Source organism: Rhinoderma darwinii, chromosome 7 (genome assembly GCF_050947455.1).
Source record: "Rhinoderma darwinii isolate aRhiDar2 chromosome 7, aRhiDar2.hap1, whole genome shotgun sequence".
Taxonomy (NCBI): Eukaryota; Metazoa; Chordata; class Amphibia; order Anura; family Rhinodermatidae; genus Rhinoderma; species Rhinoderma darwinii.
The window spans coordinates 32,772,750-32,794,431 of record NC_134693.1 but is presented as its reverse complement, the minus strand read 5'-3'; the positions used below and the strand labels follow the sequence as shown (position 1 = coordinate 32,794,431).

The 21,682-nt window shown below is 42.3% G+C and overlaps 1 protein-coding gene across 1 annotated transcript in view; it reads left to right on the top strand.

The window, feature by feature from the left end:
• CACNA1E (calcium voltage-gated channel subunit alpha1 E) overlaps positions 1-21,682 on the top strand; it is a 468,864-nt gene that overhangs the window by 66,958 nt on the left and 380,224 nt on the right. The window lies entirely within an intron of this gene.

The following is a 21,682-nucleotide window of genomic DNA, read 5'->3' as shown; positions in this document are numbered from 1 at the left end:
CTCATAGAGGTCACCTTGTCGTGCAGGTGGGTTCACACAATTTGATCAAAATGTGCGCTAAGAACCTCCCTATTGTATGTAGCTTTATCAGTAATGCATATTTATTTCTATTTAGCAGCTTAGGTGGCATTAGGCCTCATTCACACGGCAGGGTTTCCCGGCCGGGTGCCGGCCGTTCATAAATCGGCCGGCACCCGGCTGCATTAGGAATAATAGACCCCTAATGGGGCTATTCACACGACCGATTTTTTGACGGCCGGGAAAACCGGCCGTCAAAAAATAGGACATGCTCTATCTTCGCCCGGGTACCCGGCCGCCCGGCTCCCATAGAAGTCTATGGGGCCGGGTAATACACGGCCATCACCGGAATGTGTTCCGAGTGATGGCCGGGTTTCCCGGCGCTTGCGCTCTATCTCCTCCTCCTCACAGTGCAGAGTGCATGTGAGGAGGAGGAGTTGATGCCATTCGGACGAATGGCATCGCTGTACACTGTGTGGCAGGGTCGGGGTGTACAGCAGGTGGAAGGGAGCGCTGCGCTGGCTCCCTTCCCCTGCTGGTTTTAAAAGCACCCTGGCCCGGCTACACCTTCGATGGCGCCGCTAGCAGCTGCAGCTGCTGCTGCTACTACTGCAGCGACGCCACTATAGCAGAGCAGGGAGGTATCTCCCCGCTCTGCTATGTGCTAGCCGCACTTTAGCTCCTTGAAGGAGCGGAATCCCTGTGTTTTCGAGGATTCCGCTCCTGGACAGAGCGCTTGATGTCTCTGTCCATATCTGGGCAGTGACATCAGGGGAAACTCCTGAAGCGGAATCCCCGAACACATGGGGATTCCCCTTCAGGAGTTGCCGCTGATGTCACTGTCCGGATCTGCCCGGCCCGGCACGGATGCAAAACTTAATGCAAACCGGCCGGGCAAAATGGCCAATTTTACCGGCCGACACTCGGGCTCGGGAACGACCCGGTCGTGTGAATCCCGCCTTAGTGTTCGCAGTGTGCTGTTGCCATTTCCTTGTCTGCTGTATAAATTTTCAGTCACAGGCGTTCTTGCGGCTGTATACACGTTTTGTTTCATTTTGTTGGATTGTGCTGTTCAAATTTGTATATATATATTTGTCTTTGTGTTCTGAATTCACGTGTATAACCATTACTAGTATTAGCGTGATGATTCTGCTATGCACTTGGGATTTCTCTGCTTGCCGAATTGAGTATATTTTAATGGGCGCAATGTAATACTACATTTTCCTTGCAGGGGCCGCTGCAGAGGAAATTTAGTATTTCATGGCAGTCATTCTAATACTTGATACTTAGCGGCTCCCCGCCCGCTCTGGCTGATGGAGAAGGGTCCTTACATTTATTACTGATAACCTGAACTAGTAAGTGTAATTAATTCTAATAATCTGCCTCCGAAAGTACTGATGAAAAACTTGTCATATATGCCCTTACCTCTTTGAGCCCAATCAGCTGTTCCGCAGAGCCAAGAGGTATTACATTGCAGGGATAACAAACTTCTTTGCAACACCAAATCACTAGAAAGACAAAGAAGTCAGTGTCGTGGGGCTCATTTCTTCCTGCCCTCTCTTTTGGCACTTTGAAGGTCAATTTGCTTGGTGCAATTGTGCTAACTACCTTATCATTGTAAGGGCATGACCACACGTGGCGGATTTCCTCCACAACTGTCCGCATCAATGCCGCACAGAATCTGCGTTGCAGATTCTGCTGCGGATCTGCACAAAATGTGCAGTAAATTGATGCGGACTAGCTGCTGCGGACTGTGGGAAAAGTACTTCCCTTCTCCCTATCAGTGCAGGATAGAGAGAAGGGACAGCACTTTCCCTTGTGAAAGTCAAAGAAATTCATACTTACCGCCCGTTGTCTTGGTGACGCGTCCCTCCTTCGGCATCCAGCCCGATCTCCCTGGATGACGCGGCAGTCCATGTGACCGCTGCAGCCTGTTATTAGCCTGTGATTGGCTGCAGCCGTCACTTAGACTGAAACGTCATCCTGGGAGGCCGGACTGGAGACAGAAGCAGGGAGTTCTCGGTAAGTATGAACTTCATTTTTTTATACAGATACAACTCTTTCAGCACCCTGGACAGTGACTATTTACAGACGTCTCCTAGCAACGCTCCCGTCATTACGGGAGCCCCATTGACTTCCTCAGTCTGGCTGTAGACCTAGAAATACATAGGTCCAGCCAGAATGAAGAAATGTCAAGTTAAAAAAGCAAGACGGATCCGCAGCACACATAACATGTGCATGACAGCTGCGGACTTCATTGCGGAAATTAGAATCTCCATTGAAGTCAATGGAGAAATTCCGCCATGAGTCCGCCACTGCTCCGCAACAGACAGAGCATGCTGCGGACACCAAATTCCGCTCCGCAGCCTATGCCCCGCAGCGGAATTTTACGCCTCGTCTAAACGAACACTGCTAAATTAAAGTGTAAGTCAATGGACAAACGGCTCCGCTGCGGATTAACGCTGCGGAGTGTCCGCAGCGGAATTTAAGTGAAATTCCGCCACGTGTGAACCCAGCCTAAATGTATTTTACATATCCCCTAATCGAAATTAAGGCTTTCCCTGTGACAAGGGGTGTGTGAGCACTGCAGAGAGTTTTCGTCCCTTATTTCCACATTAAACACTGTATTTACAGTTCTCTTATCGTTTTTCAATTGCAGAATGTGGCTGAAGGATATAAATTTCCTTTAAGCCAAGTCAGAATTGTCTTTACTCCTAAATACGGTTCACATTTCTGCCAGTGTCTGGAAATAATGGGAGCATTTGGGATTTTCCATTTCACGGCCAAGACGTGTGAATATCCCCAACACATTTCTACATATTTTATTTGATCTAAATTCTGGAGATACTGTATAATATTTGCTTTTATTTAGAGATACTTTCATGCTTTTGAATATTGTTAGCTTTAACAGTGAGTTAAGTAGCATTTATATAAGTATATATTATAAGTTAATTATCCCATTTTCTGATATATTTGTTACCTTTCTATTTTTATTGCTAATGAATAAATAGTACAGATTCGGAATAGAAGTAAATTTATTCAATGTCTTTGCAACTCTCAAGCGTCCCTTCAGTTTAATAAAGGTAAAATTATCAGTAATTATTTTTTTCTGATTTGAAGGGGTTGTATGGGACCCAAAAACATTGCTGCTCTTGTCTCCTTGCTTCTGGCTTCATGGGTGGAGTCTTCATGGCGTACTCTCCATCAGGCCCCTGTATGGATTATTATATATATTGTATATATCTGATAGTAAACTAGACCAGGTGTCACTGAGTAGGAAGTGATGTCATTTGACAGATGCAGACAAGATTTGGAGCAGAAGAGGGCATCACACACTGAATTTGGGCTTTATGGCTATGTTCACACTGGTTTTTTTTTAGGTTCTATATCTTTTCAATCAGATTCCGTAGCCTGTGATGCTGCGCTAGTCTTCCCAGTTAAAAAGACTGAAACTTGATGCATCCCATCATGAATCAATGGAATCAATTAAATGAGTGAAAGATAGGAGGGAAGGGAGAGTGGAATAAAGTGACAGTGCATCAAAGTATCGTTTATATCCAGCAACCTTCCTCAGGGAAAGCAACTTTAGCGAAACGCGCGTTGGGGTTCATGTGAAGGAGCGAGCATCGACTATTACTTTCCCATGCTGCTATGGGTAAGGTTGCTTTATTCCACTTTCCCTTCCCTCCTATCTTTCACTCATTGAATATACTTATAGGGTTTACTGGATTAACAATAGGATAATTCCCTCTTTGGGTCTGTATCTAACCCATGCAATTCATTTATATAGCCCTTACATCCGTAGATACTATTCAGCAAGTGCCAATAATTGCTCCGTTGTTCATACTAGGGTCTTGTTCTTATTCATTTTTTAAACTTTGTCTGTGATATGTGTTAAGTAAAAGTCTACTTTTTATATGAATCGGCTTTATGGCTCTTTTCTGTTCTTCTGTGTATAGTCAATAATATGGAGCTGCCTGTATGGTAAATTATAGGGGGACGTTTTTGTTGTAATCCGTGCCCAGCCCTATTATAAATGCTTTTGGAGTTTATATATTGATTACGTATGGAGATATGTACGTAACTCCTTACATCTGATAGCATCTGATGGTCATGCCACAATTTTTTTTCTGGGAGACTTACGGAGGTGCAGTCAAGGCCTCATGGACCTCTATAACCGGCCTATTACTGCTCTGTACTGAATGGAGCCTTAATGTTGTGTGCACAAGTCCTTATAGAAACAATATCAGCTCAGTCTAACGTCTCTTTTGCTTCAAAAATTTCCAGGCAAGAGCTAATTTTATACTTTTCCATTTTCTCATGGATTACTCAGGATAACAAACCGCACAGCTTGGAGGTACAAAGATGACTAAACGCTACCCTTACCATTCAAAAGCTAAAAAAACAATTGAGTACAACATATTTCCAATTAACAGGGGTCATGCGTTCTTATGGTGGAAATAAGTCCAGATGCTGATGGTGATAGGCGTAATTAATAATTCCCAGGCTTCTATTCCATTTTTAAATACCATCAATTTCCTATTACATTTACTAAGTTTGCAACTTGATTCCAGGTCACTGTCTGTACTTTAATTTATTAGCACAATTTTGTTACCTTTGCTATGTTTTACATAATTGTTTTATATGTTCCTAAGTAATTTACTTATGCTCAAAATGTATACGCCTGTGGTATGTAGCATCTAATTAGCGCTACCTAAAAGCTGGTAAATAGCATAATTACCTGCCGCTATTGTCATGCTAAATACATTGAAATGCTAATTGCCTTCCATTTGACACATATTGGCCCTCCTCCATCGTAGCCGGATACTTTGTACTCTTAATGAATTACTTCATGCTCAGCTGTGTTAATCGGTCTTAATTGGAAAAAAAACACATTGTAGAATGGACAAATTTCTACAATTACACCTTTAATCACCTGCCATACTAGTACATGAACAGTAGAAATGGCACCTCTATTCTCTGTGCTTCATTGACCATTCCATTTCGATCATGGTGCATGTTTTTCAGTAAAGCGGATATCAAGCCTTGGAAATTTGTTAACTTTTTTTTTTGTCTTTTTGTTTAACATGCTCCTGTACTTTTTAAATTAACTAAAGCGAGCATCCCGGCTCGCCCTTACTAGGGCTCATTTACTTCAGTATATGTCTGATAATTACCTGAAGTTCATCCTTTTCTCACTAGTGGTTTAATATTCCTTAATTCATGATCTTACTGCTCTTGTAATAGAAATCAGCTCTCCATACACTGACACACTGATACACTCCATACACTGACACACTGAGCGTGTGATAGACTTGTGTTTATACACAGCAGCTAATCTGAAGAGGCAAAGCTGCAGTGGGGAGGGATAGAGCACCAGCCTTAACCAATGATGAGACAGGAGGTGTGTCTCAGACTAACTCAGAGACAGTGTAAAGCACTGTAGCTAAGCTGTAGTCACAAATTGCAGCTCTAATGGAGCTGAGGAAGAAAAAGCCAAACAGTGAGCAGTGAGGAAAAATAAAGAGTATGTAAGTATCACCTATAGATACTAGCTAACATATCATTTTTGGGCTCACTACAGGACAGTTGCTTTAAAGATGATGTGTCACTAGTTTAGTAATGCCCAATCTCCTAGCTAATCTAATAGGCGCTGTCACGCTGATAATGCTAGTGAAAATTTTGTCCCAAAACATTTATTATTTTAAAAGTTACGAGCTTTCTTCGAAATATGCAAATGCCTGTCAACACCAGCGGAGCTGATAGGACAGCGTCAGAGGCTGTGAGGAGACTCCACCTCGGCAGAATCACTGCTGATACCTCCCACTTGCCTAGTATAGCCTCATTTGCATATTTAGGAAAAAGCTCATAACTTTTAAAATGATAAACGTTTTGGGACACAATTTTCACTATCATTATCGGTCTGACAGCGCCTATAAGATTAGCTAGGAGATAGGGCATTACTAAACTAGTGATAGATCCTCTTTAAGCAATTACATCTTGCCAGTTACAAACCATTAATTCATCATACATTGGCCATTTCGCTTAATTTTTCACTGTAAACAGAAATGCATTTGGTTTATGAGGATTAAAGGCTGTGAACTGTGAATTTTTTTTTAAATATGTGTATCAGTGTGTTTGGTGCAACTTTCTAATTACTTTTTATTAAAAATAATTTTTACTTATACAGCTGCTTTGTATTCTGTATATAGAACAGCTGTATCTAGCGCTCAAACCTGTATCCGTCAGGTCAGCAGCACTGACAGGTTCAGGGTCTGCGGGTCAGACACGCAGGATCGAACTGTTACCGATCACATCTAAGTTTGTAACTTATATGTGCTCAATAACAGGTGGATCCTGCATGTCAGACACGCAGGACCCGCTGTCACTGAACCCGTCAGTGCCGTTGACCTGACGGACTCAGGCAGGGGCGTAGCTAAAGGCTCATGGGCCCTGGTGCAAGAATTCGGCTTGGGCCCCCCTCCCCAACACCACCAGACCCCTGCGCATGCTTATGCCCAGCTGCCTTGCCTGACAGACCCCATTAATGCCCCACAGTATAATGCCCCCATAGCTGCCCCCCACACAGTATAATGCCCCCCATAGCTGCCCCACACAGTATAATGCCCCCCATAGCTGTGCTCCACACAATATAATGCCTCCCATAGTTGACCACCACAGTATAATGCTCCCCATAGCTGCCCCACACAGTATAATGCCCCCTATAGCTGCCCCACAGAGTATAATGCCCACCATAGCTGCGCCCCACACATTATAATGCCTGCCATAGCTGCCCCCACAGTATAATGCCCCTATAGCTGCCCCTACAATATATTTTCACCCATAGCTGCCACATACAGTATAATGCCCCCATACAGTACAATGCCACCATAGGTGCCCCATACACTATAATGCCTCATACAGTATAATGCCCCCCATAGCTGCCCCATACATTATAATGCCCCCCATACAGTATAATGCCCCATGCAGTATAATGCCCCCATAGCTGCCCCATACATTATAATGCCCCCATACAGTATAATGCCCCATGCAGTATAATGCCCCCATAGCTGCCCCATACACTATAATGCCCCATACAGTATAATGCCCCCCATAGCTGCCCCATACATTATAATGCCCCCCCATACATTATAATGCCCCATACAGTATAATGTCCCCATAGCTGCCCCATACAGTATAATGCCCACATACAGTATAATGCCCTCAATAGCTGTCACATAATGTATAATGCCCCACGCAGTATAATGCCCTCCCATAGCTGCACCCCAGACAGTAAAATGCCTGTCATAGCTGGCCACCACAGTATAATGCCCCATAGCTGCCCCCACAGTATAATGCCCCTATAGCTGCCCCTACAATATATTTCCACCCATAGCTGCCACATACTTTATAATGCCCCCATACAGTACAATGCCCCATAGGTGCCCCATACACTATAATACCCCATACAGTATAATGCCCCCCATAGCTGCCCAATACATTATAATGCCCCCCATGCATTATAATGCCCCATGCAGTATAATGCCCTCATAAATATAATGCACCCCATAGCTGCTCCATACAGTATAATGCCCCATACAGTATAATGCCCTCCATAGCTGCCCCATACAGCATAATGCTCCCTCAGCAGCTGCCATATGAGCCCCCCCATACCCGGTATAATGCCCACCTCTGTATGTACCTAATAGAAAAATAATAACATAATTACTTACCTATCCCCGTTCCCACGATGGGTGGAGGATTCTTCTCCTCCTCTGAACTGTGCTGTGAGTGAGTCTCGACATCGCGCCTGCCTGCGCCGAGCCGCTCGTGGCACAGTGAATGCTAGAGCAAGGCTCCAGCATTCAACACAACTGAATGTGTGTCCTGTGGACGCAGATTCAGTTGGAAGCAGGACCGTTGTGACCCCTATAGCTACGCCACTGGATTCAGGTCTCAGCGCTAGATACAGATGCTCTCTATACAGGATACAAGGCAACTGTATCTCAAAAAGTAAAAATAATTTTTACTAAAAAGTAATTAGAAAGTTGCACCAAACACACTGATACACATTTTTATTTAAAAAAAACAAACAAAATGTTTTCATAGGTGTACATAGCTTTTAAGACGTGAGTGAAATCTATTTGCATCTAAATTATTCAATTAAAAATATAATTTACTTTCCCTTCCTTCTCTTTGATAAAATGGTATAACTGGGTATGTTCATAAAAGATTTTGTACCATGTTAGAAGCTCCACTGTTCCTGTAAATCCCAAAGACTTCAATGAAGGGAACAGCTTCTCCTGGGTATGACTGCAAAACCAACTTGCAGGGGACATTTATGGCATAACCACACTGACAGCCATTATCTGCAAATGAAGACTAGTAACAGAGATGGATTTTCTCAACAGGGACTTGGTTGCCAAACTTATTTCAAAGTATCCAAAAGTTCAGCAACAGCTTGGTAAAGTGGGTGTCCAGTTTTTACAATCTCTTACTGTATGTTAGTGGGATCCCACGGCTAGTAGCTGATCCCAGTTAAACATAACAATGACATATCTCCCAACATTTAAATCCCAAATTGCAGGATATTTTATGCCCCATTTCTGCTTTTCCCAAGAGCCCCCCAAAAAAGTCCAGAAATGCCTACCTATGTACATTTTTTGTTGTTTGGTTTGCGGGACACTCCGAGGAAAAAAGGTACTATTGGCAGATATGCAGTCATAATGTAATGGTGCTTTGATTCTGGACTCCCATTGACATAAGACATACATTTTTGCACTGTGATTGGATTATGTAGAAAGTTTTGGATCAGTCAAGGTAATGACTTAAACCCAATAGAGTTGCTGTAATAGAACCTTAAAATATCAATTCCAGCAATATTTGTGAAGGGAAGCAGTTCTGCAAAGATATGGGCTAACATTCCTCAATAGCAAGGTGAAAATCTCATGTCAAATTATAGGAAGAATTTGGATTCAACTATTGCTGCTAAATGTGGTGCAAATACTTTTCATCCAACAATATATGGGACACTAAGGCCTCATACACACGACCGTAGCCATGTGCACGGTCGTGATTTTCGGGTTGGGCGGCAGCGGAGTGTCACCCGAGAACCGCCCGCAAATCACGGGCCGTGCACATGGCCGCGGCCATTATTTGCTGTGAGCCTGGACCGCAGAACACGGCTGTAATAAGACTTGCCTGTTCTTTCTGCGGTGCAGGCTCCTGGGCCATGCATGGACTGTGGAAACCACGGTCGTGTGCATGGCCCCATAGGAATGAATGGGGCCGCAATTCTCCCGTGGATTTTCGGGGGAATTGCGGCCGCAAAAGCACGTTCGTGTGCATGGGGCCTTAGATGTAAACTAAAGGAAATGTGGGCAGCACAGCAGAACAAAAACCTCCAGGGTATCAGGGTGCAGGCCTCCAGGGATCCGACTTCTAAATCCGCAATTGTAGACAAATTGGAAAAAGAGGCAGCACTCCAAAGGTCAAATGGAATAAATTTATTCACCCATCTGTAAAAAAAGGATACAACGTTTCAGCTGCTCGATGCAGCCTTTGTCAAGATTGACAAAGGCTTCATTGAGCAGCTGAAACGTTGTATCCTTTTTTCACTGATGGGTGAATACATTTATTCCATTTGACCTTTGGAGTGCTGCCTCTTTTTCCAATGTGTCTAGATGTAAACTAAGTTACGTGACTAAAGCTGGTCATGTATGGCCACCATTCAAGGAAACCTGCCACTAGATTTTAGGGCACTAAACCACCATCATGTCATTATGCTGCTGAGAAATAGTGTTGTAAATATGCCCCTTTCAATGCTGTCCATTGTAGTATGTGCCTGATGCACTTGTCAATTTTTTTTTGCCATACGTTTAGGTGGTACCAGGAAAAACCCAGTGCTAATATTGAGTTACTGAGGAATGCTGGGTGATTTCTGTCCTGAAGCCTACAGAGTTGTGAATGCAGCTCTGGGCTATGATAAAGGTTATAACTCAGGATCATTAACAAATATGAAGGGTAATTTATTTACTATAGGATCTTATGGTGATACTAGTCTTGTTCAGTAAAACTGCGGAGATCCAAGTGTTGCTGCTGCAATTCTGATTCTGAAATGGGCTAGTATTATGGCTGTCTGAAAGTAGCCTTACTTAAAAGGGTTTTTCCATAATCATTATTTACCACCTATCCACAGGATTGGTGATGAATATGTGATCAGTGGGGGTCTGACCGCTGGGACCACCCACCGATCACACAGCTTACCGTGCTGTTCCTGGGAGCCCCATAGGAATGGAGTGGTAGTTTGCATGCTCGACCACCGCTCCATTAATTTCTATGGGGCAGCCAAGCGCCATCTTCGGAAGCCCCATTAAAATGAATAAAGCGGTGGATAGGTGATACATTTTAATTATAGGAAAACCCCTTCAACTTTTCATCTATATTAGTTCTGCATGTAAACTGTGGAATGTTAGAAATGCTTCAAGAATATGGATGAAATAATATTTCATTAATAGAGGATGTCCCACAATTAAAAATTACTTTTTTCTGACAACAATAAACAGAACAGTTTTTCAGTAGGAATCATTTAAAAAAAAAAAAAATGCTCCTCTGTGTACTTATTGATGTTACATACTGTTTATGGCAGTGGCGGATTAAGTAGACCATAGGCCCTGGGCTGTTACCCAAAGTTGGGACCCCCTTCTCCTCCGCCGCCCTGTTAACACTTTCTTTTTGTCCTTGTCAAAAGGCAGTGTCCCCACATACTAACAGTCTCCAACCATCGTTGACAGTATCGCACCGTGTAGGGACACATTCTCCTGACAAGGGGAATAGTAGCACTTATTTGTCTATCAGTCCTGGACTGCACAATGACTTTTTGTGAAATACAAGAATTTCCTATAATAAACATGTTAGGAGAGATGACAGATTGTCTATAAATCTAGTGACTCACAGGTGACGACGTAGTTTTTTTCCTCTTTTCTACTCCATCCGGTCCAGATTTTATGACGACTTTTCCTGGCCATGACCCATTTCTGCAGAATTTGCCACTCAGATGTCTTTGGCTCCTCACTTTTCCAACATTTCCACACCTATAAACAAAGATAATATTATCATGGTGCCACACACTGTGCCCCTAAATATAATAGCACCAAACACTGCGCCCCTGAATAAAATAGTAGCAAACGCTGGGCCCCTAAATATTATAGCACCATAGACTGCGCCCCTGAATATAATTGTGTCAAACACTGTAGAGTAAAGCACCACATACACAAAGCCCCTGTAGATAGCACCACACACAACCCCCTGTAGATAGAGCTACACACAGACCCCTGTAGATTGAGCCACACACAGCGCCCTGTAGATAGCGCTACACACTGACCCCTGTAAATAGCGCTACACAGCCATCCCCCTCTGTAAATAGCGTCACATAGCCCTCCCCCTCTTGTATATAGTGCTTCACAGAAATCCCCCTTAGATATAGTGATACACAGCGCTCCCCCTTCTATATAGTGCTATACAACAATCCCCCCTTGTATATAGTGCCACATAGTGCCACCCCCCTTGTATATAGTGCTACACAGCTCCTCCCCCCTTGGACCTGCAGCTCTTGTAATTGCTCAGTATAATGTCCCCCATAGCTGCCCCCACAGTATATTACCACCCATAGGTGTCCTATACAGTATAATGCCCTTCATAGCTGCCTCTACACAGTATAATGTTCCTCTTAGCTGTCCTATACAGTATAATGCCCCCATAGCTGCTACACAGTATAATGCCCTCCATAGCTGCCTCTACACAGTATAATGTTCCCCTTAGCTTTCCTATACAGTATAATGCCCCCATAGCTGCTACACAGTATAATGCCCTCCATAGCTGCTTCTACACAGTATAATGCCCTCCATAGCTGCCTCTACACAGTATAATGTTCCTCTTAGCTGTCCTATACAGTATAATGCCCCCATAGCTGCTACACAGTATAGTGCCCTCCATAGCTGCCTCTACACAGTATAATGTTCCCCTTAGCTTTCCTATACAGTATAATGCCCCCATAGCTGCTACACAGTATAATGCCCTCCATAGCTGCCTCTACACAGTATAATGCCCTCCATAGCTGCCTCTACACAGTATAATGTTCCCCTTATCTGTCCTATACAGTATAATGCCCCCATGGCTGCTACACAGTATAATGCCCTCCGTAGCTGCCTCTACACAGTATAATGTTCCCCTTAGCTGTCCTATACAGTATAATGCCCCCATGGCTGCTACACAGTATAATGCCCTCCGTAGCTGCCTCTACACAGTGTAATGTTCCCCTTAGCTGTCCTACACAGTATAATGTCCACATAGCTGCTACACAGTATAATGCCCTCCATAGCTGCCTCTACATAGTATAATGCCCTCCATAGCTGTCTCTAGACAGTATAATGCCCTCCATAGCTGCCTCTACACAGTATAATGTTCTCCTTAGCTGTCCTATACAGTATAATGCCCTCCATAGCTGCCTCTACACAGTATAATGTTCCCCTTAGCTTTCCTATACAGTATAATGCCCCCATAGCTGCTACACAGTATAATGCCCTCCATAGCTGCCTCTACACAGTGTAATGCCCTCCATAGCTGCCTCTACACAGTGTAATGCCCTCCATAGCTGCCTCTACACAGTATAATGTTCCCCTTATCTGTCCTATACAGTATAATGCCCCCCATGGCTGCTACACAGTATAATGCCCTCCGTAGCTGCCTCTACACAGTATAATGTTCCCCTTAGCTGTCCTATACAGTATAATGCCCCCATGGCTGCTACACAGTATAATGCCCTCCGTAGCTGCCTCTACACAGTGTAATGTTCCCCTTAGCTGTCCTACACAGTATAATCCCCCCATAGCTGCTACACAGTATAATGCCCTCCATAGCTGCCTCTACATAGTATAATGCCCTCCATAGCTGTCTCTAGACAGTATAATGCCCTCCATAGCTGCCTCTACACAGTATAATGTTCTCCTTAGCTGTCCTATACAGTATAATGCCCTCCATAGCTGCCTCTACACAGTATAATGTTCCCCTCAGCTGTCCAATACAGTATAATGCCACCATATGTACGTACCTAATAAAAAAAATAACAATTACTTACCTATCCCCGTTCCCACGACGGGTGGGGGATGCTTCTCCTCCTCTGCACTGTCCCGTGAGTGACTCGGTGCAGACAGGCGTGATGACGTCACGACATCGCGCCTGCCTGCACCTAGAGCCGCTCACGGCAGAGCGAGGCTCCAGCATTTAACCCAATTGAATCTGCGTCCTGTGGACGCGGGTTCAGTTGGAAGCGGGACCAGCACGGTCCACAGCGGCAGTTAGTAGCGCTAGAGCGCTGCATAGTTTTTTAAGATTATGTGCGGCCCATATGATAATCCGCCATTGGCGCCCACTGGTGTTATTTTTTTCTTTTCTCAGAATGTACACCTGCTATGTCCAGTGGCAGCGACAAAAAGTTGCTTCTAGTGTTAAGGAATCACTATGCCGCCCGTATTCAAGAGGATCCAGGCCGGTGGGACTGAGCTACTGAGCATGTGTTACCACCGGCACTGGACACATTAGGTGGACATGCTGAGAGGGAATACAAATAAAAAACACCAGGGGGCGCCATAACAAGCATGTAACAATAATATCTACACATAGGTGTCTAAAATTATTCCAATTTAAAAAAAATTGTTTGCGAGATCTAACATACAAAAATATTAAATCCTGGGATAACCCCTTTAATTGAAAAACTGAATAATTGTACAGCAGAAAAATAGATTTATGCACTTCCTTTCAGTACACCCTCTTAATAATGTATTGTTGGTTGGAGAACAGAATACTTAAATTCAGGTAGAGCTAAACAATATATACTGTAGTACTTCTAATGTAATACTGAATAATAAACAACAATTTTTTATTCAACAAAACGCAGCCTTCCTCCTAACCAGCATGCCATTATCATTGCTGCTCATACTCATATTTTGTTTCATTTGTGATTGTATTAACTTACTTACAATGTTTTTTTTCTTATTGTTTTGTGTGGGAATGAAAAGAAAAACAAAGTTGTTACCCAGACTCCAATAAATTAGAACTTATGACTGGCTGGAACAGAACATATTCCATTTTGCAGCAAATCAGCTTTTGTGATAAATGTTTGGAAACGCAGCAGTTCTTTGTTTCGGGCTCCTTTAATTAACATCTCTTTCTACGAAATCGAGCTGAGGCATAAACATCATAAACAACAACGGATATGTGCAAAATAATATTGTGACTGTGATAGGTTTACAAAGATTACTCTATAATAGTGCAATATGATATAGTTTAAGTAGAAATGTAACTCACTTTCTTATCTTTACCTCAAAGGACGAAATATTGCGGCTATTTTTTGTATTCCATGGCAGAAGTGGAAATCACATGAAGAGGGGGCCTGTGGCTCTCTAACAAATAATCATATTACGCCCTCAAGCCATACGTAATCCTTAGGTCCCCTAGCTGACTGCAGTTAAAGGTGTCTCACAAAGGCAACTTCTGTCCATATGCCCTGCTCGGGACCCTCCCTCTGTGAGCCATTATTCAACAAGCAGAATGGCCAGTATATACAGTAATACTACAATTTCCCTGTAGAGGTCGCTGCAGGAGAAATGGATGGCTGGCTGCATCGTTCCCTGCCATAATCAGCTGTTTGCTAGGGTTGTGAGTAGTCGGATGTGTGGAAACCGCTTATCGCAGCTTCATTTTGAAAAGGGCAGAGGTGAACTTGGAAACTCCTCTCTTTTCGCATGTTGATTAGCGGCTTTCCACTTTAGCTCATAGAGGGAGCTCATTGCAGATGGATTAATTATAGAGGTCAATGGCAGCCGTATAAATCCCTATGCAATGAACCCCCCCTAGCAGAATTTTATCATGTAACCCTATGACTGTGTTGAGGTAAGCAGGGGATTTGAAGCTCTGTATAATAAAAACAAGGCTCTAGAAAGAATTTTGGACATATTTAGAGTAAATACAATTATAGGTATATTTTCCTGTCCTAAACAACTTCCATTGACCACATAGGAATAATTATCACCGACACGAAGGAGATGGCAAAAAGAGTCTTTACTGTAGTTGAACTATCTCTTAAATAAATAGGTAGAGACTGGTTCGGAATGCACTAGATCAGAAAAGGTGCACGAATAGGGTCCCAACCCAATCGTATTTAAGAGAAAGTATTCGGCACACTAAGTCGTGAGTTTCAATTTCTTAGAATTTATTATATTAGATGCCAAGGGTTTGGTGCGTGCAACGTTTCGGTCAAAGGACCTTCGTCAGGCACTCGTTTTTGGCGCCAAAAAAGCGGAAACCCGCGATTCTGAAGAAAGCGCCATACATCTGGATATACCAGGAACCTTGGGGAACGAGTGCCTGACGAAGGTCCTTTGACCGAAACGTTGCACGCACCAAACCCTTGGCATCTAATATAATAAATTCTAAGAAATTGAAACTCACGACTTAGTGTGCCGAATACTTTCTCTTAAATATCTCTTAAATAAAGTTACGTAGTACAGTGGTTGGCGGCAATGATGATTTTCCCCCTATTTAACTCTGTCCACCTAGTAAGCCTGCTCACAGTAGCTCCTGCCCCGCCTGGGAATTTGACTCTAGCAGGCCTCCGTAGCTTCTGCCCCACTTGGAAATCAACATCTCTCGACCTGTCTGGTCTTAGTTGATTTTCAAGAGGAGATGACAAGTCTTTAATGCTCACTGGTACAAACGCTCAGCACCTTGCACTAATAAACAGCATCTTTTAAACTCTTTTGTGGGTCTCCACCACTCAGTTTCCTTGGACGTTCGACTACGTGGTCACACTTGCGCGTCATTGAGGTTTCGGCATTAGAGGAGCACGTACCTCCCTCAAACATGGCCAAAAACACCCAAAGTGCAGCATGTCCCCTATAGAGTAGACAACACTGGTCCGGGCGAGGTCCCAATTACCTCTGAGGGCAGGATAATACCCCTTCTCTATCCTTCTTATCACACTATCCATGGTGTTGCAGGTCGGCTATCCCATCAGGGATTAAGCTGCAATAAAACTTTTTATCCTTGGGGAAGTCATCGCCCCTTCTAAACTGGAAAGACAAACACAATTGAAGGTACACCATTTAACCCTTGTGGTTACCCCTCCTAGGCTTCGGTCACATCTGCGCCAGGGCTCCGTTCCGACGGAATGTCGGAGCTTTCCGTCGTAATGGAGCCCTGACTTAAGTTTCCGTTTCCATCGCCATTGGTGACAGATCCGGTGCTAATGGTTTCCGTTTGTCTCAGTTGTGCAAGAGTTTTGACGGAATCAATAGCGTAATCGACTGGTGATGGAAACGGAAACCTTTGGTTTCCGTTTGTGTCAGTCAGGGTCCCGTTCCGACGGAAATTTCAGACGGAACGGGACCATGGCGCAGATGTTAACGAAGCCTTACATATTTATTATTCCTGTATTGTGATATCACTGCGTTGTCACAGTGTCCAGAGCGGCTTTTCCGAGTGTAACTTAGATCAGGCAGCTGCTACAAATGTCACAGGATCTTTTACAAGTATACACAGAGAATTCATTGCTGTCATGTATCTTCTCCACTGATCATTTTTGTTAATCTTGTGTATGTCACTTCCATAGTCACCACCCCGTGCCTTGTGTCCCAACGTGTTTACAGAAATAAAATTAATGGGCTCCATGTAATCACTCATGCGGCCACAGATGCATTAAATAGTAATCACATTAGGTGAATATTGTGTTATTATATAAAGCTGATATTTGTTTTCCATTTTCATATCTTTCCTTTAAATTAAAAAAATATATAAGATTAGGCACCTAGTAACATTGAAATGTGTAATGGTTCAATTCCATGTTCTTCATAGATTTATTTGATTCAATTATCCAGTAAAATAAATGATACATACTTTGTAAAAATTTATTATTTTGCAAGATTTATGAGAATTAATCATGTATAGTATTATTAAACATCTTTATACATATCTGATCTATTATATTTTAGTACTGGCTTTACAATCCTACCTATGGGTGAAAATCACTTTTCCTGTCTGTGAAATTGGTGACTCAATTGGTTACTCCGTATATAGAGGTAGGGGGGGGGGGGTTATTATTTATAACCCCAAACTAAACTACAGTCCTAAATCATAAATATATGGGAATCCTGTTGAGGATGGAAATTACATGCACTCCACCAGTATTTTGTAATGTAGTAGTCTGTGGCAGCTTAAACTTACTACATAGCATAGGCAGTCACCACTAAGACATACTCATGGCACGAGTATTCTTAATTATATAAACATAAAAAAGATAAAGACATTCATTAATTATAGTTCAAACATGCATGTATTATGTTATTCTTATTTTTTGTACTTAAACAAATTGTTTTAAAACTATGCTCTAGTAAAAGTTACATTTTATTATAAACTCCAGCTTTGCTCCAGTGATTTATCAGTATATAGAGTCGAAACATAGCTGCATGGTTGATTTTCATCTTGGACATTTTAGAGCCGCTATCCTGTCTCTTATTTGTAAAATCGGTGAATATGCCTCAATTATAACTAAATGATGTGAAGATATATAGTACTCATTTTAAATCCAAAATGCATCAAAATGAATATCCACTACTTGAGTGAAAGAGAACCTGTCACTGACTTTATGTTCAGCCGCCGATGATTGACCACTTTCTCCCTATTACTCTGTATAGGGAGAAAGCTGTCAATTTATCGTCAGCTGGGCGGGGGAGTGGCAGCTCATGAATACATCCGGCTGGATAAAGTCAGTGGCAGGTTTTCTTCAAAGGTAACTTAGTGCAAAACATATAGTTCCCCTTCAATGTATATACTTAGATACTCATGAAGTTTATGTAGTAATAGCTATTTAAAGGGGAACTAAACGTTCAACAAACTTCTGACATGTCATAGTGACATGTCAGAAGTTTGAATTGGTGGGAGTCCGAGCACTGAGACCACCACCAATCGCTAAAACGAAGCGGCAGAAGCACTCGACTTTTTCCGAAATTAATGTATCGGAGTACGGGCTCAATAGAAAGTCTATGAGCCCGTTCTCCGATACATCGGCTTTCCTTTAACCTATCAATTTTATTCAGCCATTCTCCCATTGATGAAAATATACTTGCATATATATGGAACTTCATAGCTAATTTGCAGTCCTAAATCCTGTCATATATAGTTGAAATAGCTGTAATCCACCAACAATTACCTAATGTGTATGGCCAGCTTTACAATTGTATTGCCCTCCTGTACTGGAATGAGAGAGGTTGTGGTACCCATTAGGATTTGTGCCTTCTCTATGTGCCTACCAGATATGACTTACTATGTCCTACCAGAAGAGGTGACATCTTACAAGAATTTTAACTGCAAACTGAACTGGTCACCACTTGGCCCCTCATTTATTTTAGTTGGGAGTGACTGTACATCTCCGAGGACTTCCCCGGCTCCCGAAATGAAATTCAATAAAAAATGTATCAGTACTTCTTTAAGCATAGTGTAGTTATAAATTCTACAAATGTAATTTGTATTTTCATAGAAAAAAGAAACAAAGAATTGTTCTAGAAACTATGATTGCCGTTTCATTTATCTCTTTTTTTCTTCTTGTATTTTTGTATTCTAAATGGCGCATACAATACAAACGTTTGCATCTGCTTATCACCACAACACATTTATTATGCAAACTACTATACAAGCACAATTCAAGAAGAAGATGCAATGACATATAATAGAATGAAAATAAAAATGTATAGAAGCAAATCTCCGGCAGAGGAAGAGGATTCTTTTCAAATATGCACTTGACTTCTCATTGTCTCTTGTCTGGAGAACGGTTCCAAAAATACCTTCCTCAAGTATAAACACTAGTAAACTTTGGAAGGATCGCTTCAAGTGTTTCCTCTAGGGAAAGGTGTTGGAGAACAACGGGGGATACATGATTGAAGAGAACCAAGGCACAAGCGGTATATGTCACAGCAGCACATATTACCCTGGCTGTTATGTGTTAGCGATACCTCCAGAATGTAACCTTTCTTTACCAGTGACAGCTAACTCCTCAGCCGTAGAGAATAAACCATTGTGGGGAATTTGCAGCCTTTAGACAATGAGGCTTCCAATTAATACAATGAGACTAGTGCAACTTTAATCCTAAACTGCCAAATACCATGTTTGTAGTGACTATCATCCTATAAGCCTTGTGTATGCCACAGATGTATTATGACAATTGTAATATACACTAAGTGGAATTCATAGACAGCTCAACTAAGATCTCTTCCTGACATTTCCATATTTATTTCACTTGTGTAATTGAGCCAGGCATATATTCCCCCAAGTTTAGTTTATCAACTATGTTATCTGGCAGACGTTCCATAAGTAACCATCAAGTGATCTCTCATGTATATCACTGGTGGCAATATAGTCAGGGTTTCCCTAGTCAAATATTGCTTTAAACATTGTCCTGTCTGGTGCACGGCCTGAGGGGGGGGGGGGCATGTTACAGAATACGGAGAGAGAATCTCTGTGTCATGCAGCGTCCCTCAGACCTTTCACTAGACGTAATATTTATAGTGTATCCGTTTTTCCCGGAATGCTCCTTCAACTTAAAGTGTAACTAAACTTTCAACAAAATTCTGACGTCAGAAGTTTTGATTGGCGGTGGTCCGAGCACTGAGACCCCATTGATCGCTAAAACTAATCGGCAGAAGCTCTCGGGTGAGCGCTGAGCCGCTCGGCTTCTGATTGGCTTTTCTCAAAAAGCCATTGTAACGGTGTACAGACTCAATAGAAAGTCTATGGGCCCGTACACCAACTGCTTGACTTTCAGAGAAAAGCCAATCAGAAAGCGAGTGGCTCAACACTCACTCGAGCGCTTCTTCTGCTTCGTTTTAGCGATCGGTGGGGGTCTCCATGCTCAGATCCCCACCCATCAAAACTTCTGACGTCACTATGACATGTCAGAAGTTTGTTGAAAGTTTAGTTAGGCTTCATGGGCACGACTGTGCCTGTAATTACGACCCGTAATTACGGGCACGCACGGCCACGGACAGCCGGCCATTTTTCCCTGCCGTGCTCCCATTATAAAGTATAGGAGCACGGTCTGTCAAATAAATAATAGGACATGTCCTATTTTTTCCGGCAGGTTTCTACGGCACAGACACCCTCCCGTAGACATGAATGGGCCCGTAATTATGGGGCCTTACCCTTTAATACTTATTTGAGAAACATTCCTGGTGTAGTTCCTTCAGTAAGGCAAAAATATGTGAAGATTCATCATTTTCATTTCTAATTCTTAGAATACAAATGTACTGTAGATTGCAATGGCAGCTCAAATCTAGTGCTTCAAAACTTTGGTCTGGAAACACTTTAATACTTAGAATATTTAAATTGCCTGATCATTTTGGGCACAAAATAAAACTGTTGAGTAGAAATGATAGAATCAATTCTTCTGGTTCAAAATTTGCATCTGAGTAATTTGCCATTTGGAAAAATTTTAGGAAAATAGAATTCGCTCATCTCTGAATTTTAGATATATGCCATGAATGTTACAATGCTATCTTTCAAGTATGACATGGAAATCTGTCGCACCTTCAAAATAGCAATATAGAAGAGAATAGAGGAGAACAGAGTGCCACTATATAGTTCCAAGCATCAGTTGGGCTCAAGAAAAAAGGATACCACCAAAATTTGATTCTGTGGTAGCTCAAAGACATGTCATAGATAGATGTAGTTTTATGGTACCTCTAGCCTGATATGGGCCGAATAGAAAAATAGATAGATTACATAGAATAGATTATATATGAATCTATGTGTTCCAACACATGCCATATTACAAAAATTTTCTCCCTAGAAGAATGCCTCCATGCCACATGGAAGTACCATATAGTGGCACATGGAGTGTTTATGGGTCAATAGTATGGACTAGTAGGGAGTTCACGTGCAGTCGTACAGAGCTCATGCACTAACACACAAAAAATTACCCCACTTAATAAATAAATGTAAAAAAATTCCTGTATTTGGATGACCTTCGCAATAGGACTCATGCACGTGGCTGTATTACAGATTTATGTTGTATGGAAAAGTCATGTGGTGCATAAAGTCTGCTGTGGGTCTTCATTGTAAATCCATATACACGAGGCTCCTGGATATTGCAAGCACAATGTTATGTATAGTGTGATTCAAAACACTCTACTGCCTGGGGGGGGGGGGGGTCTTAAGCCCTGTTCACGCTGGTAATTAACAGAATACTAAGTAAATTATTAAATTTACACAGCGATATCATTAGGCCAGAGGGAGAATGGACAATTTACAGTCTGTGAAAGCTGGGGTACAGTAGTACAGAATCCATTGAAGTTTTTTGGGCCATACTGTATAACTCCGATTTTAAAAAAACAAACATGTACATGAGGCCTAAATCAACGACTACATATCACTTTTCCTATTCAGCGATGTTACTGACGGGGGCGGGGCTGTGACATCATTTTGTGAATTTTTATTTGAAAGAGTGGTCGACAGTATTACAATTCTGAATACCTGGTAATATAGCATAATATGTATTTTTCATACAATTTTGGGTATTAGGAAAAGGCAATAATTTACTAAGAGCATTACGAGGGATTAG